Source organism: Triticum aestivum, chromosome 1B (genome assembly GCF_018294505.1).
Source record: "Triticum aestivum cultivar Chinese Spring chromosome 1B, IWGSC CS RefSeq v2.1, whole genome shotgun sequence".
NCBI lineage: Eukaryota > Viridiplantae > Streptophyta > Magnoliopsida > Poales > Poaceae > Triticum > Triticum aestivum.
In genome coordinates, this window is record NC_057795.1 from 630,472,877 (window position 1) to 630,488,136 (window position 15,260).

The 15,260-nt window shown below is 44.9% G+C and overlaps 1 long non-coding RNA gene across 2 annotated transcripts; it reads right to left on the minus strand.

Annotated features, from left to right (window-relative positions):
- Positions 1–2,090: 2,090 nt before the first annotated feature.
- LOC123097502 (uncharacterized) lies at positions 2,091–4,620 on the minus strand. 2 transcript variants are annotated; one of them, XR_006447344.1, is made up of 4 exons: positions 4,328–4,620; positions 3,538–4,251; positions 2,558–3,350; positions 2,091–2,472 (listed from the first exon to the last, which is right to left on the minus strand). It is a non-coding gene; the product is annotated as an uncharacterized lncRNA (long non-coding RNA). The 2 variants fall into 2 exon arrangements; XR_006447343.1 differs by having other exon boundaries at positions 3,538–4,620.
- Between the last annotated feature and the right edge of the window lie 10,640 nt (positions 4,621–15,260).

The following is a 15,260-nucleotide window of genomic DNA, read 5'->3' on the forward strand; positions in this document are numbered from 1 at the left end:
CACAATCAAGTATGATGCATGTCCGGTTTAATGAGGCATGGCATGGCAAAGTGCAACAAACAATACTACAAGTTAAGTGGAGCTCAATATGCAACGAGTTACATATTGACGAAACACAACATCAATTATTTAGTTCTCTCTTGGTTTTGTACCCAACAATATTAAATGTTGTTAAACATGGCAAGAGGTGAAGCAAGAGAAAACTACCTATCTAAGCAAGTTTAAATGAGGCCGGAAGTTACAAACAACAATTCCGAAAAATCCCCATGTGCATATTTTAGATTTGGTACTGTTCTGCCCTAAACCATATTTTAAGGTTGTTAAACAGAAAAATAAAGTGGACCATGATAAACTAGGCATTTTCCACCCCATTTACATATAAAGTTTATTAAATTTGGAGCTACAGTTATTTAATTATGAAATAAATCATTTTAACATGGCATTTATGCAAATTAATGCAAACATCAAGTTTAAACATATTCAACATGGATGAAAGTGGCAAATTATTAATCTACACAAAATTCTAAGCATTTTACATATATAAATCATTTTAATCCGATGCACGGTTTTTGAGTTATTAAATGCATAAACATGAGGGTGCAATCTGTAAAATAGTAAATCACTAGATAAATGACAAAATCGCAGCAGCAGAAAAAAAATACTATATGGGCCGAATCTGGCTACACTGCTGGGCTAACAGAGAGGAGGGCCTTGGAGGCTTCGGCTGGGCCTTGGAGGCTGCTGGCCCAGGCGTTGTCGCGGTCAACGCGTGCCAGCGGATCGAGCGCGAGCAGCGCTGCTCTCGTTTTCTAAAGAAACAGAAGCAGCAGTTCGAGGCAGGGGCCAGGCGCGGCGGCGCGATGCAGAGGAGGAAGCAGGCCGGCAGGGCGCGATGGCGAGGTAGAAGACCGGCGACGACGGCTGCTGCGGAAGGGGATCAAGGCGGCGTTGTCCTCCCCTGCTCGATGCAGAGGCCGCGGCAGGGGATGGCGAGGCAGGGGACGAACATGGGTGCAGCGACGGGACTTGCAGTGGCGCCATGGTTCCCTGTGCGAGAAAACAAGAGAGGGGGGATGACCAGGGAGGAGGAGCATGACGAGGAAAGGAAAGAGAAGGTGGAAAGGGACGACGCCGTGACCTGGGCATCTCGCCGGCTCGGCACGAACGAGACAACGGAGACTGGCCAGCTCGGGAGGTAGGGGAGAAGATGACGAGGTCGGGCAGGCGGTTGACAATACGGAAACTCCCGGCTGCTGTTGCGAACGAGAAGCAGAGGTGGCTGCAGGGGTTGGGCATTTAGACGAGAGGGGAAAACAAAGACAATGGGGTCTGACAAAAGGCCACGGGGACAAGGGGGGTTTTGTTGGTCTCGGAGAAAGAGAGAAAAGAGCGGTCCAATTGGTCTGAGAGAAGGACAAGCGGTCTCACAACAGGGAAACGAAGACAAAGAGAGAAGCGGTAACTACGAACGGCTACGAGGTTTTATGAAAACATGCGGATGCAATGCGGATGGTGCTATGAGATGAAATGCAAGACATGAACAAAAAGCAAAACAAAAGACAAAAATCCAACCACGAAGGAAATAACATATCACATCTCCGGAAAAGGCAAGAGTTGGAGTTACGAATATGAAAAGTTGTATCCCAGTCGTTACATCTATTTTGCTAATATTACCAGAATAACTATTCTGTACACCACTTCTGCACTGCACGCTGAACGCAAGCGCACTGCATCTTCTTGACGACGAGCACTACAATATAGACTAGTGAACTTCGCGTCGGAAAAAACTGCACACATTGTTTTTTCGGTACTGTTTTGCTCTAATTTTTTTATTGTTTATCGGAACGAGGCGTATAATATACCGTTGAAAAGCTATGGATTAGGCGCAACTTCGCTATGTTGAACACTTTTCGAGATTCCTCGCGGTTTAAGAGCAGTTTCAAAAACGGCGCGACGGATTACGAGTGGCAGCGAGTGTTTTTCACGATTTCTTCTAAACCGCTCGTCGGAACGAAGTAAATGATACGCCGTTGGATAGATATCATCGAGGCACATCTTTTTTATAACTATCACTAGGTCATTGCCCGTGCGTTGCAACGAGTAGGCCTAATTCTAGTGGTTTAACATTGATTATATCCTCATGCATATCAGATGCATTGTCAACTTTTCATTACACCAGTCTTCTTCCTACACTCAGTATCTTCGCCTGTCCATCTCCCCAATCCAAGCAACAATATCTAAATTAACAAAAATACACTCGATGTTGACCTAAACAAGACGCATCAAAACTTGTTTTTTCGACAAGGCGATGTTGTACATTTTAATTAACTATTCCATACCTATGTGTTTTTATGTATAAAAAAGACCAGATCCAAGAAAGAATGGCATGCATCAAGAGTGTCCACACCGCCTTCATTATCCATTTATTGTGTTCTCCTTCGGACTCCTCTCGTAAATATTTGCTATTGTTTCCTGCAACACAAAATTATCAAGTTTCAATCACAACATGTGAAAGCAGCACAAACTAATAATGGGTGGCTGCTACATTGTCTCACACCATCATCATTCCCATCCTCTTGGTCTTCAGTCTTCCTCCGAAAATGCTTCGTACCCTTAGAGGATGCACTCGGCAAGCTCGTCGTGTGGTTGTCAATCTTATCATCATCATCGGCCAATAACTTGGAAGTGCTACATTTCTTCACAAGCTTTGACTCCTCCCTTTCGTGTTTTTGGTAATTCCGCGACAAAGGAAAGCATCGCAATAAATCATCAAAGACAAAGTTATATCATTGTTCTTAACACACCAGGATTGCTCAACGGAAGTGGTGGATCAAAACTTCAATGCTACTCGTGCCCTTGCGGGGACCTTGGTGTATACTTACTAGGCATAAAAGTTTAGTACCACAAGATCAGCTGTGTCAAGTACAATGTATGTACTTCACTACGGCGTAAATGTTCATTCCTATGAATCATGAATGGCCGGTCGAGAAACCGGATCACAAGGCAATTCAGTTAAACCTTGGCACTTAAAATGAGTGTGCGTGTTGCTAAAAAAATGCGAGGAGGCCCTCAGAGTGAAAAGACAAAGAATGCATTCATGTGTACCTTCTGATTAGACATTGAATATGTTACGAAGAAAGAAAACATGTCCGAAAATTTAACAATGGGGCAATTTTGTAGCATTTTAGTTTATATGTTAAAAGAAACAAATGAGATTGATCCTTGAATGAAAAACTGGGAATAAACTACGCCAAGAATACTTAGCTGCAAGATTATTTTTTTGGAATGTTCAACTGGGCAATCCATCATATACCTTTGACCTTATTAGAGCACCTGCCTTCACCGCATTCCTGAATCAACACAAGAAGAACAGATGAAGAATGCATTCACCAATCATTCATACCATATTATATTGTACTGCCACCTAAGTAAAGTTTTGCTGATGCATGTTGTACTGAATGAGATGAACAACCAAAAGGAAATTGAGATGAGAGTCCCCATGATCACATATGACTGACAAAAAAACTGAAGATGTACCTGAAGGACCAAATGGTTGGCCTCAGTGCTCCCTGATTTGTTTGTTTAGTCAAGCTGCTCAGGCGTGAGGCAACATCATCGTCCAGGTGTGGCAGTCGTGTCCAGTCACAAACGAGTGTTCTCCAGGTGCTGCGGTCATATCTAATCGCAAACCGGCAATGTCTACATGCCACGAATGATCGAGGGGCGTTGGGATTTTGTCGTACAACAGTGGCGTTCATTGGGCGGCCCCAGCGCCGGAGCGTCATGTCGCGTGGAGTCGGCAACATCAAACCTTCCTTTATGTTAAATATTAATAATCATAGCATTGTTTCCTACTTTGGACTTAAATCTATGTAAAATAAATTATCAGCGGCATGATTACACAGAAAATAAATTACCGATTACACAGAAGCATATGGAGTTCGTAGAATCAATCACCAGATGACCAAGTCCCGTATACAAATTACTAATACATGCATATGATGTGATCATCTAAGGTCCTTCATATCATTGATTGAAGCAGCCACTGATGCCATCAGTGAGCAGGGATCTGAGTGCTTGCGTACCTGATCAGAAAGAGGAGAGTACGTGTGTACTGCTGCATCCGAGTTGAATCGACAGTACCACTCGGCAAGGCATGATGCCGTATGCGTCAGGCATGGCGCTACTTGACATTCAGCCTGATGGAATTGTTCCTCTCGCTGTTTGGCCTGATGGGAACGTTCCTCTCACCTAGATGTCGGCGGCGAAGCTGCTTGTCTCAGCATCCGAGGAGAAATGCAAAGATCACGATGGGCCGATCTCGTACCTAGTACCTTGTCGAGATATATGTCGATGACGGAACCTCGTCGGCGTCGATCACATCGAGGGTGGACGGTGGCGCGCTAGCGTGGTGTTGGCTGCTGGGAGGGGTCGAGACGGCGGAGGCGGACCAGCGGCGGGAGGAGGCAAGCACGGCGACCAGGTGCTGCTGAGGAAGGCGAGCGGCGGCGGAGGAGCCAAGGGGCGGGCTGGGGCTGGCGCCGGCGCTAACCCTAGCGCGAGGTTGGGAACTTGGGATCGGAGAAGAATGGGGTGCGTGAGGTGAGAGAGATTTGGGCTTGCTCACGGGGCTTTTCTCGGCTAGGCCCATGGGCTGGAAGATGGCCGGCGAAGTGGCCTTTTTGACTGATGGAAAACCACGTCGGGTGGAGCGAGCGGAGTCGGACGAAATGTAAGATGGGAGATGGAACATTACGTTTGTTTTAGGTAGTAGAGTTTTTCTTTAATTTGTTACGGTTTAAGAGCAGTTTCAAATTTACTAAATCGCGGAATTCTGTTTTTTTTTTAAATTTTGCAATTTTCGGTATTGTTTTCTCTCTAGTTTTTGAACCGTTAGTCGAAACGAGACGTGTAATACGTCGTTGGAAAGCTATGGACAAGGCGCAACTTTCATATGTAGGAATGATTTCGAGATTCCTTACGGTTTTAAGTTAATTTTGAAAATCGTGCGGCGGACGACAAGTGGCAGCGACCGTTTTTCTTGAAATTTTTACAAACCGGTTGTCGAAATGATTCAAATGATATGTCGTTGGAAAGATATCGACGAGACGCAACTTTTTCATATAAAACACACTCTCTAATTCCTTACGGTTTAAGAGCAGTTTTAAAATTAGCAAAAAGCGGACACTATTTTTTCGTGACACAAAAATCGTCGTCGGACAAAAAAACGCACTGCTGCAAACTGAAAACCGCACTGCATCAAACAGTCAAGTGAACTTCATGGTTTCTTTTGTCGGATGTACATTTTTTCGAACGAGTTTTTGCGAGTTTTCGTTGTCTTCTTTTCAACTTTCCTTATGAAAGAGTGGACTGCAGAGACGAGGGCAAATGAACCGCGACATATATCGAAGTGAACCTCATTGATATCTTGTTTTGTTTAAAAAATACACTTTCATGTTGGCGCAAGTGAACAACACCACTCTTAAAAGTAAACCACATCCGAGGACCAAACGCACTGCAAGTGCTGTTAATGAGTCAGAAAGCGAAGTTAACTAAATTTTTTCTACACTTTCTTTACCTATTTGTGTTTTCGGTCCATATATGAAACAAACCACACGCGAAAAAGAAGTGAACCTCTCCGTGGATTTTTTTTCGCTTACTAGACTACAAAATGAGCCACTTCAGGATTTACAACGAACAGCATTAGGGTAACTATTTTACAAACAAGCTTCTGCAGTTTACATAACAAGTCTCAAACAAAATTTTCAAAAATGAATTGGGCCTCTGAATTGTTCGCGAACACCACCTCCTCTTGGTGGGTAGTCGTCCTCGCCACGCGGCCCTACTGGCGCTGTTGAATCACATGTAGTGCAATAGCAAAACTGCAGCACGGTGACGACGACCAAGGCAGGCCACCGGAGTCGACCATGGGGCGACGTGAACTAGAGTGATACCATTGAAAATACTACAAATCGCCGGCGAACCGACTTGCTAACACAGTATGTGCTCGGGTCTCATTTCTCTCTCTTTTTTTGTCCCCACATCTCCTGCAAAAACTGGTAAACTGGACAACAAGAACAACGGATAGAATACTTCATTGCACCGATGATACCCATTTAAGAAAAGAGTAAAGTGATACGAATGAGAGAAGTGAAATGCAGCAAAATACACCAAACCACACGCTGATGTTTTGCTCCCTGAACCATGTATCGTTGCGTACTGCATGTGCCCGTGGGCAGAGCTGCATGCCCTGGCGCCGGTGAACTGCACACCGAAGATGTGTTTCAGGCAATCCAACTGTGTCGCACAAAAACTACAGTAGCGAGCTGCACGCACCCATGAATTGAACCACTTGAGTAAACGATGTGGACTGCGAAGGGGAGTGGCGACCTCACCTCCATGGATTTGACCAACTTTTTGAGAGGGGATAAGTGGGTCGCTGGGAGGTGGTTTTCACCGGCGCGGCAGCGCGTCCTCCAGGGATGTACGGGGCGCTGAGGCGCGAAGAAGGCGGCGGGGGTGGTTCCTGCACATCGGAACACAAGGGGGAGGTGGGTGAGGAGGGAGAAGCTCGCGGTGACCTTGTCCTAGCCGGAGGCAGTGGACGCGATGCCCCATCCAGGCGGTAGGTAGAAGCAGTGGTCGACGGGGGAAATTGGTGGTCGATGGGATTCATGGTGTGGCGGCAGATCCAGGATGAGGGCGCTGGGAGGTCCCAACGGTCGCGGCGGCCATGCCCCAATGGGATCCGGTGGTTGGGCTCCCTGATCCGGTGTGTCCCAACCTCCACCGCCCCTCCTCACCACGACGAGCATAACAACCTCACCCCGGACGGGGCGGGAGGAGAATGGGCGGGCGGGACGAGGGAGGAGGAAACCTCCAGGCGCACTTCAGCATCGGGGCAACCGAACCCCGACGAGAAGCGGGACGAACTGCACCCGCGTGGGCTGCCGTCGAGGTAGGTGGTGGTGAGGTAGGGGCCGGAGGGCCCAGATCTGGTGCCGGAGCAGCGTAGGAAGGTGAGGACCGCCGAACCAGAGGGGCGTAAGGGAGTACCTCCGCCTCTGGCCATCGACGGAAGTGGAGGGGGAGGTGCTGCCTCCGCGACAGTGGCATCCATGGATGGAGCGGAGGCGGGACAGGGGAGCTAGTCCAGCCACGGCCCCGCGCGGGATGACGATGTTGGAGGCGGATCCGACTGGATCCGGCACCATGAGAGGTCGCGATGGTGTCCAGTTGGGTGAGGAAGGGTGGCGGTGCAGGGAGTCCATGACCCCAGTTGGAACGATGGTCGACGGAAGGCGGCGGTGACGCTGGAGCTAGAGCTGGATCCTGCGGATCCCGGGATGGCCGAAACGGGGGAGGTAGGAAAGGTGGTGCTCGGGGCAGGGCGGCGCTCGGGTAGGGGGTTCGGGCGGGGGCGCGGTTGCCGGCGGCGGTGTGCCTCCGACGCGCGGTAGAAGGTGGTTGCAGGGGGGCGCGTGGTGGTGGGTAGGTGGGGGTCACGGGGGAGAGATAAAGCACAACTAGGGGAGTGTTTGACGTGGGTGGGTGGGGGTGTTTCTTTTTCTGCTTGCGTTGCGGTGTGCAGAATAAGCGATTCGGTGTGCAGAATAAGGTCTTAAGGGATGTTATTAGAATAGACCCACCCTATATATATAAAGAAAAACAAGAACAAATTATCAAAAATGATAAAATAAAAAATAAAAGAGGAAACAACATATAACTAAATAAATAAATGAGGAAAATCATAAAATACATGAAGATGAGAAAAAATGGAAAATTAAACGTGTACAAACGAGTAAATGAAAAAAAAATGGCAGACCAACAAACAAACAAAAAAAGCGACTGACAATGAAAAAGGCTCCAGCCAGTAGCTAGGCAGCCCACCACGCAAGCAAGCCTCACCCCTGACAGAAAAAACAAAGCCGAAAGAAAGCAGCCCAATACAAAACGTCAGACATTGGTTTTTCACGAAACAGCATACATCGTAAACTAGCAAAAGAAAATCTAATGGCTGGGCTGGTCGACGGAGACTTCACTAAAACTCAGTCGACTGAGTTTTAGCACTTCCCATAACAAATACTCCCTCTGTTCCAAGTTACTCGTCGTGGTTCTAGTTCAAAACCACGACGAGTAATTTGGAACGGAGGGAGTAGTAGCACTGGATCATTTGGATAAAGATGAATATGATCTTGCTGAAGATAATTTGGAGGAGTTGGTTGGTCTTGGTCCGCAGCCGGCGACGCTGGGTGATGCTTTCACCTGCGCGAAGAACATGACTACAAAATGTGGCCGGGGAAAAAGAAATCGAAACTGGGAACTGCTGCTAGCTGCGTGAAGCGCAACAGTGCTCAAGTCCTACGCGACGAGCCCATCTTTCCTGAGTTTTTTTCTTTTTGAAAGATCCAGCAATTGCTGGCCTTGCATGATCATTAGCAGAGAGCAACGGGAATACAAAATGGGGTGGATTCTAGGATCAAGTCAAGACAATCGAAAACAAAAATGGCCCAAGGGGCTTTTGGGAGGATTGCCACAGCCAGCTCTCCTCACCGTGTCTATAGCCAATCTCTCATGGCGGTTCCCAAAAGGGGCTCTCAATGCATCGTGCGCCGGTCAACCTCCATAACTGAATTGAGTCGGTGATTCTCCGGAGGATGTCCCTCTTGGACAGCAATTTCTTTTGGAAGGTGCATTTGTTCCACTCCTGCCAAATCTCCCCGCAGGTAAGGAGCAGCAGGGCTCCGTTCCTCCATCTTGGGCTAGTCTCATCATGAATTCGCCGCACGGTCGCCATGGTGGATAGGCGTTGCCACTCCGGCTTTGGAAGGAAAGAGGTGCAACCGTGCCATTGCCCTACTGCAGTCCAGATTTCCTGCGCTAGCAGGTAGCACCAAAATAGGTGCTTGGAGGACTCCAGACTGCGAACACACGGTTGGTAGAAGTATTCGTTGGGCCATCCCCTCCTTTGCAAGCGATCGTTGCACCATAATCTGTTTTGGAACATTGACCAAGAAAAAAAATCTTGATCTTCCTAGGCACCCAAACCTTCCAAATGTATTGGTCGAATGTAGATGCCTCTCTTCCCATGAATTGCATGGCGTAAGATGATTACACAGAGTACCTCCCAAAGCTTTCTGTCTTTCAAGTGATCGTGTCAACCACGCCCTCCACCTGCTCGATCGCAGCAGCAACGATGGTTCGGTGCATGGCCAGGAAGGCAGGCAGCAGGTCTTCGGTTTGGCCACGAGCGAGGTCCGCGATCCAAGTTTCTGCTGTCAGCACCTCCTGAACCGTCAATGTTGTGTCTCTTTTTGACCATGACATGCTGAGGGGTACGATGGGGGCAGTCTTGCGAGACGACAAAGGTAGGTTTATTGCATGAGAAAATGGAAAGATCGACCATTGCGCGGATGTTCTGATGGCAGAAGTTTTAGCTCTCAAATTTGGACTAACATTAGCAGAAAGGGCGGGGTGCAATCGCCTAATCACGCTACTGGAAACAGCTTATTTGCCGTCCGCCATGGCAGACGGCAAAGGCATAGATCCCGGATGGCAAACATCTTTGTCGTCCGCCAGCAGACGGCAAACTGTCCATCCGAACAGGTGCCTTCTTTGCCGTCCGCTTTTGCGAAACTGACGGCAAACGATTGTGTCGTCCGCCGTCTAAGGCCAGCAGACGGCAAAGACTACGAACGGCAGTGGGGTGGCGTCAGAGCCATTAGGGCGTTAACGGCGCTCTTTGACGTCCGCCAGCAGACGCCAACGATTCAAAAATCTTTGTCGTCCGCCAGCGGACGGCAAAGAGCACAGTTAGGCCAGCACTGGGAAGCTGCCACGTGGCCAGCTATGCCCTCCGCCAGCGGACGACAAAGATTCAAAGGTCTTTGCCGTCCGCTAGCAGACGGCATAGCTGACCAAATAGACAACATGTGTTCTCAGCAAACTCAGATAATCTGGAGGTGATTGAGACCATGTAGGACGGGGGACAGTCAACGGGTGCGACGGTGGCAATTTTTGATGATTGTTTTTACTATGCATGTGATTTTATCGACTGGATTCAAACATTGTAATAGGAAGGCAAATAAAGTAGCACATGAACTTGCTAAATTAGCTAGATTTTCTTCAACTTCGGATTGGTTTGAGGAGCCTCTGAATGAAATTGCAGTGTTCCTCACAAACGATGTACTGCTTATATCTAATGATTAAAGTTTCGTTTTAACTCAAAAAAAATTGTGCCCCATTTCTTCGTGTGCTCACTATTTAAAATAGAGAACGAAAACAAGATGATGAAAAATATATAAACAAACATTGTGAAAATTTCACTAGGTTTGGACGTGCAGGCCATATTAAGAATCTGGGTCAGTATAACTGTGTTTGCCCCAGACTATAGAAAATGGGCTGGTAATTAATTTGGCCCAGTTTCCTCAAAAGTAAATTAATTTGGCCCAGTTGAAAAAATGGTCCATTTTTGCATGTGCTGATCTGTCCAAAAATGTGTGCCCCCTTTCTTAATGTGTTGTTCATTTCAAAATAAAAATTTGAGCACAAAAAATACTAGAAAAATACGAAATAACTAATTAGGAAGCGCTCTTTGCAAAGGTCACTTCCACCTCCCAGGTCGCGACAAGTGGTGCACTGCATGTGCGCCACTTGTCACAACCTAAGAGTTTTCCTTTTTTCATAGATTCATTTATTCAAAATGTTTTATCTCTTAAATCATAGGTCCAAATCTTGAACCGTTTTCATCATTAGATTCCATGCATCGAGATCTTCAAAATTAGAACCCATATTGATAGGTTTTGACAAACTAGTGCTCACACAAAAAAATGGACGAAAGAACCGAACTGGGAGCACGTCTTTTTCCTTTCCGAAAGAGACACGACTACGTCTCCCGAGGAAGCAATTCCGTGCCTCCGCGAGAAGTAAACCCGTTCCTCTCATGGACGAAAAAAAACTCATTTTTTCCGTTTTCGAGAGGCACAGCCGTGCCTCTCGCGGAAGCAAAACCGTGCCTCTCGCAGAAGGGAAAAGAAAATAAAAATGCATTTTTTTTCTGTTTTCAAGAGGTACGACCATTCCTCTCACGGAAGCAAATCTGTGCTCTCGCGTAAGCAAAACTATGCCTCTCGAGGAAGGGAAAAAACGTGTTTTTTCCCTTTTCCGAGAGGCACGGTTGTGCATCTCGCGGAAGAAAAAAAAGGTGTTTTTTCATGTAATTTTTTTCGTTTTTTTATCCAAAAGCTAAGAAAGACCGGCGCAAAGCTGATAAGCCAAAAAAACTAAAAAACCCCATCTAAAAAGCCAAAAACATGTGTGGAAAAATAAAAATAAAATAAAAATCCGAAGTGAGCATCCAAAGTATAACACGTGGCGACGGCTAAGAGAGCGCCAAGTGGCACGCTCTATTCCCACCCTAGGTGACCCTTGCGGAGCTTCCGAAGGAGTAGTCATTCATTCATTGCTCCCAGAAAAATATATAAATAAAAATTGTTTAAATTCTGTCAGATTAGACGTACGTGCAAGCCATATTAAGAATCTGGGTGGGTTAAATTGTGGTTGTCCGAGACCATATAAACTAAGATGATATGCCGGCTCAGTCTTTCGAAGACGCTCATAGGGGTAGGGTGTGCGTGTGTGCGTTCATAGGGGTGAGTGTATGCGCGTGTATATGAGCGCTTGTGTCTGTACTGATTTTTTTTTAAAAAAAGACCATACAAACTAGGTTGGTAATTAATTTGGCCTAGTTGAAAACGAAATGGTCTGTTTGTATTTGCAATCAATTTTTCCATGTGCTGTTTAATTCGGTAATTTAAATTGACCACAAGAATGTTGTGAAAATATAAGAAATGGAAAAATGTGGCAATTCTATGTACTGGGGATTTTTTTTCCTGCGATTTCAGATTACGTGGTACTCGAATCTTGTGAATATATTGTTAAAAAATGAGAATTGAATGGTCGGAGGATTCTTGTGTTGGCGATGCTGGACTATGACAGATTGTCGCCGGTCCGGTTCAGTTCTATTCTGGGTCGCTTTTCAATGGACTAGCGGTTGGGGCGCGCCATGGCGCGCCTCTTGAAAGAAAGCTTGGGCGTTGCCAGATCGTAGGCGCCCTTTTCATTGCTTCTACCGCTCCTTACATGTACGTGAACATTATTAGCATATTTTAGTACGGTTGATTGATTATAGTCAATGACAATGACAATGACAATAATTCAGATATGATACTAAAATGACAATTGGACTGCTAATTGTATCAGATTCAGTAATGCAGACATAAAGCAAAAGATATTTATTACAAGTAGAGGAACATCTATTCAGTGCACAACCATGAACAACTGGTAGTCTAGTTTCTATAACACAGAATTGATCTTACAAAAAGAGAACAAATAGTACATAAAAACTGGATGCCCGGACAACTGGTAGCATATAACACAAAATTAATCATGTTGGCTACACTTGACTTCTTACCAAAGTGAGAAAATAACACATCAAAAGCAGATGCCCGAATGACATTGTCCATTTCAGGCAGGTTGAAAAGCTCGATTAGCATGGGGTGGGTGTTGTCATGGCGACAATATCATTGGTTGCATGGCGTCCGTTGGACATCCGACTCGGGGGAGTACTTCTCATTTTTTTAGATATAGTAAAAATGTTACACGTAACCACAAGCAGCGGTGCCAGGTGGTACACGCCCCTTCCACTTTCCTATTTCTACTTTGTATGAGACTGAAAGTACAACACTGCAGGTTTTTGACTTGAACAATAAAACATGTGCATATCAACCGACAGGGACTTATATGAGCGATAGCATACATTATACTGGTTCAGAAGCAACGGCCAGGTCCACATCGCGCCAGGATTGGGCTGGCTACCACGTGGTGTTGCTGAATGAGATGAGCCGACTGAATCCGTTCATGCGTGATGGCCTTCCGCCCACAGGGAAGCTCATGGTGTAGGTTTTCTTCTTACCCACCTTGGTGATGGTCAGCGTTGATCGGCATGCTGCCCATCATGGCAGTGGCCGTCACATTATTCCTTCCACTGCCGCATAAATGAGTTTATTCTGCTGGTTTGGTGCAAATTGAACCTAATGACTGGTAACAACCAAATCTATAAACTATAGTTGATAAATATCATACGCTGAAATGAAGTCAATACAAAGTATAAATATTTTAGACAATAATGCCTGCAAAAAGTTAACAAAACAGAAGTGTGTGATAGTACTAATTTCCACTATAAAAGGGATATCCACATGCACATGTCAGACTCTGTAAAATGTGCATACTTGTGTTAGATCGTCCATGTGGTATTCCTCTAAGCAAGCTATCTGTTTTGAACTTCTCCAGTCCCACAATAGAACCTAAAATCAAGCAACTTGAGTGGGACTCGACCTGAATAACATCACGAAACCTCATCTTTTTTGCTATAACAGATGACATATGAACTAAAACCACAAATTCTGATAGAAAAGATATTTTAAGGGAAACCTGAACTATGTTGGCAATTATTAAGGAAATCAAATGTGTAGGATAATTCATAGCTAGTTTGCAGCCCTACCATAGCTGAGAGACGCAACTCACCTGAGCGTACATCCCTTGCTTTACCCAGAAGTCTGGTGTATACAACACAGAGATGAGTTGGCAGAAAGTTCATCCACATGTTAATTAACACCTAACCAATAAAAATGCAAAATTTGAAGTATGTTTTACCGTCCTCCTTTTAGCCTCGCTTGTTAAATACTTTTCCCTAATAAAGTTCACATGTTAACCAACACCTGGCCTACCAAATACTGCTAATAATGATCAAATCGAGATGGCAGCAAATATTCTATCAGGGTTACCACAAAATGTTGAAGAAATAAAATTCATGCAATGAAGGATGACATATTATGTTGCCAGTTTGAGCTATCCAATATTTCTTAGCATTTTGTTTTGAGATTTCAAAAGAAATACATAAAAATGCATCAAACAAAAGGGTTGATCATAATATCTCCAAATTTCTATAAACTGTCACTTTTACTTACCTTTTACCACCACTGATTGGGGATGCATTGCCACTACGATTGATTACTTCAGGCAGGGTCATAACATGGCACCTATATTTGCTCAGAAGAGGATAGTGCATCATTTCTCTAATTAGTGCCCCATTTGTGAGAGATTTTATCATGGCCATGCCCTGTTAAAACGTGTATGGCATAAGCGGAGCATATAGGGCGTGAATCAATTAAACCCAAAAGGTTGTTGTAGTATTCAGATAAAGAAAATCAGTGCAAGGAGAGAAACTTAGATCATACCGGGTTTACCCCAAATCTTATTGTAAATCCCACTCTTGATGCAACCGTCTGTTCAACATACTGAGATGGGTTGAAAATGGAAGTGATCTTAAATACATAGGGATCTGCAGATGTAGTCTAAGAACAGAACATGTAAGAAAATTAGTAGACCAAAGCAGTAAAATTTCATTTAGGTACCATCCTCTAAGCAGTACATATCTGGTTCTATCAACTGACTTCTCTATAATAGGATGCCAGAAATCACTATCAAACCACATGAATTAGTTTTCAGCAGAATGTATTTCAATGTTCGATTCTCACAAGTAGTTAAGATACATAATTTTGCACGATGTAACCTCCTGTTACACACTTTTGGGCACCGCCACATGGCAACCCTGTCACAAACGGCTAGACATCAAAAGGGCATCTGGATAAACCTACATGGCTGAGAAAGTCCAAGGTTATCTTTTAGGAGTTATTTCTCCCTAATAAAGAAAATTTATCAGACCCATATTGTTAGGATTTAATTTGCTATGAATTTAGCATGGAATCAGAGTTATTATATATACACACACGAAGAGGTAGATTGTGATAAGAGAACATCCAGAAGTAATAATATATAAACTTGCTCTAGATAATTAGCTACGAGCCTTACTGTATGCTAGGGGTGTAGCCAAAAGAATAATCTGATGCATGGTTGCATGCTCTCACAGGATGATAAAAAGAGAGACCTAGTATTACATAGCATCTAGAGAAGGATGCAAAACTTTGATGAACATTTAAACAGTTGATACCTACACAGCCAATCGTCTTGGCTAGTTCACCACATCAACTGCACAAGGCCAATAGGAGAGCTTCCATCAGAACAGAAAACTGATACCCTGTATTCATCTTTGCATTGTGAGCTTTATTCCTCTCAATAAAAGACACAAAATTCTGTATGTGTTTTTTAAAATTGAGGAAGTCCAACTTGACACCCTCATT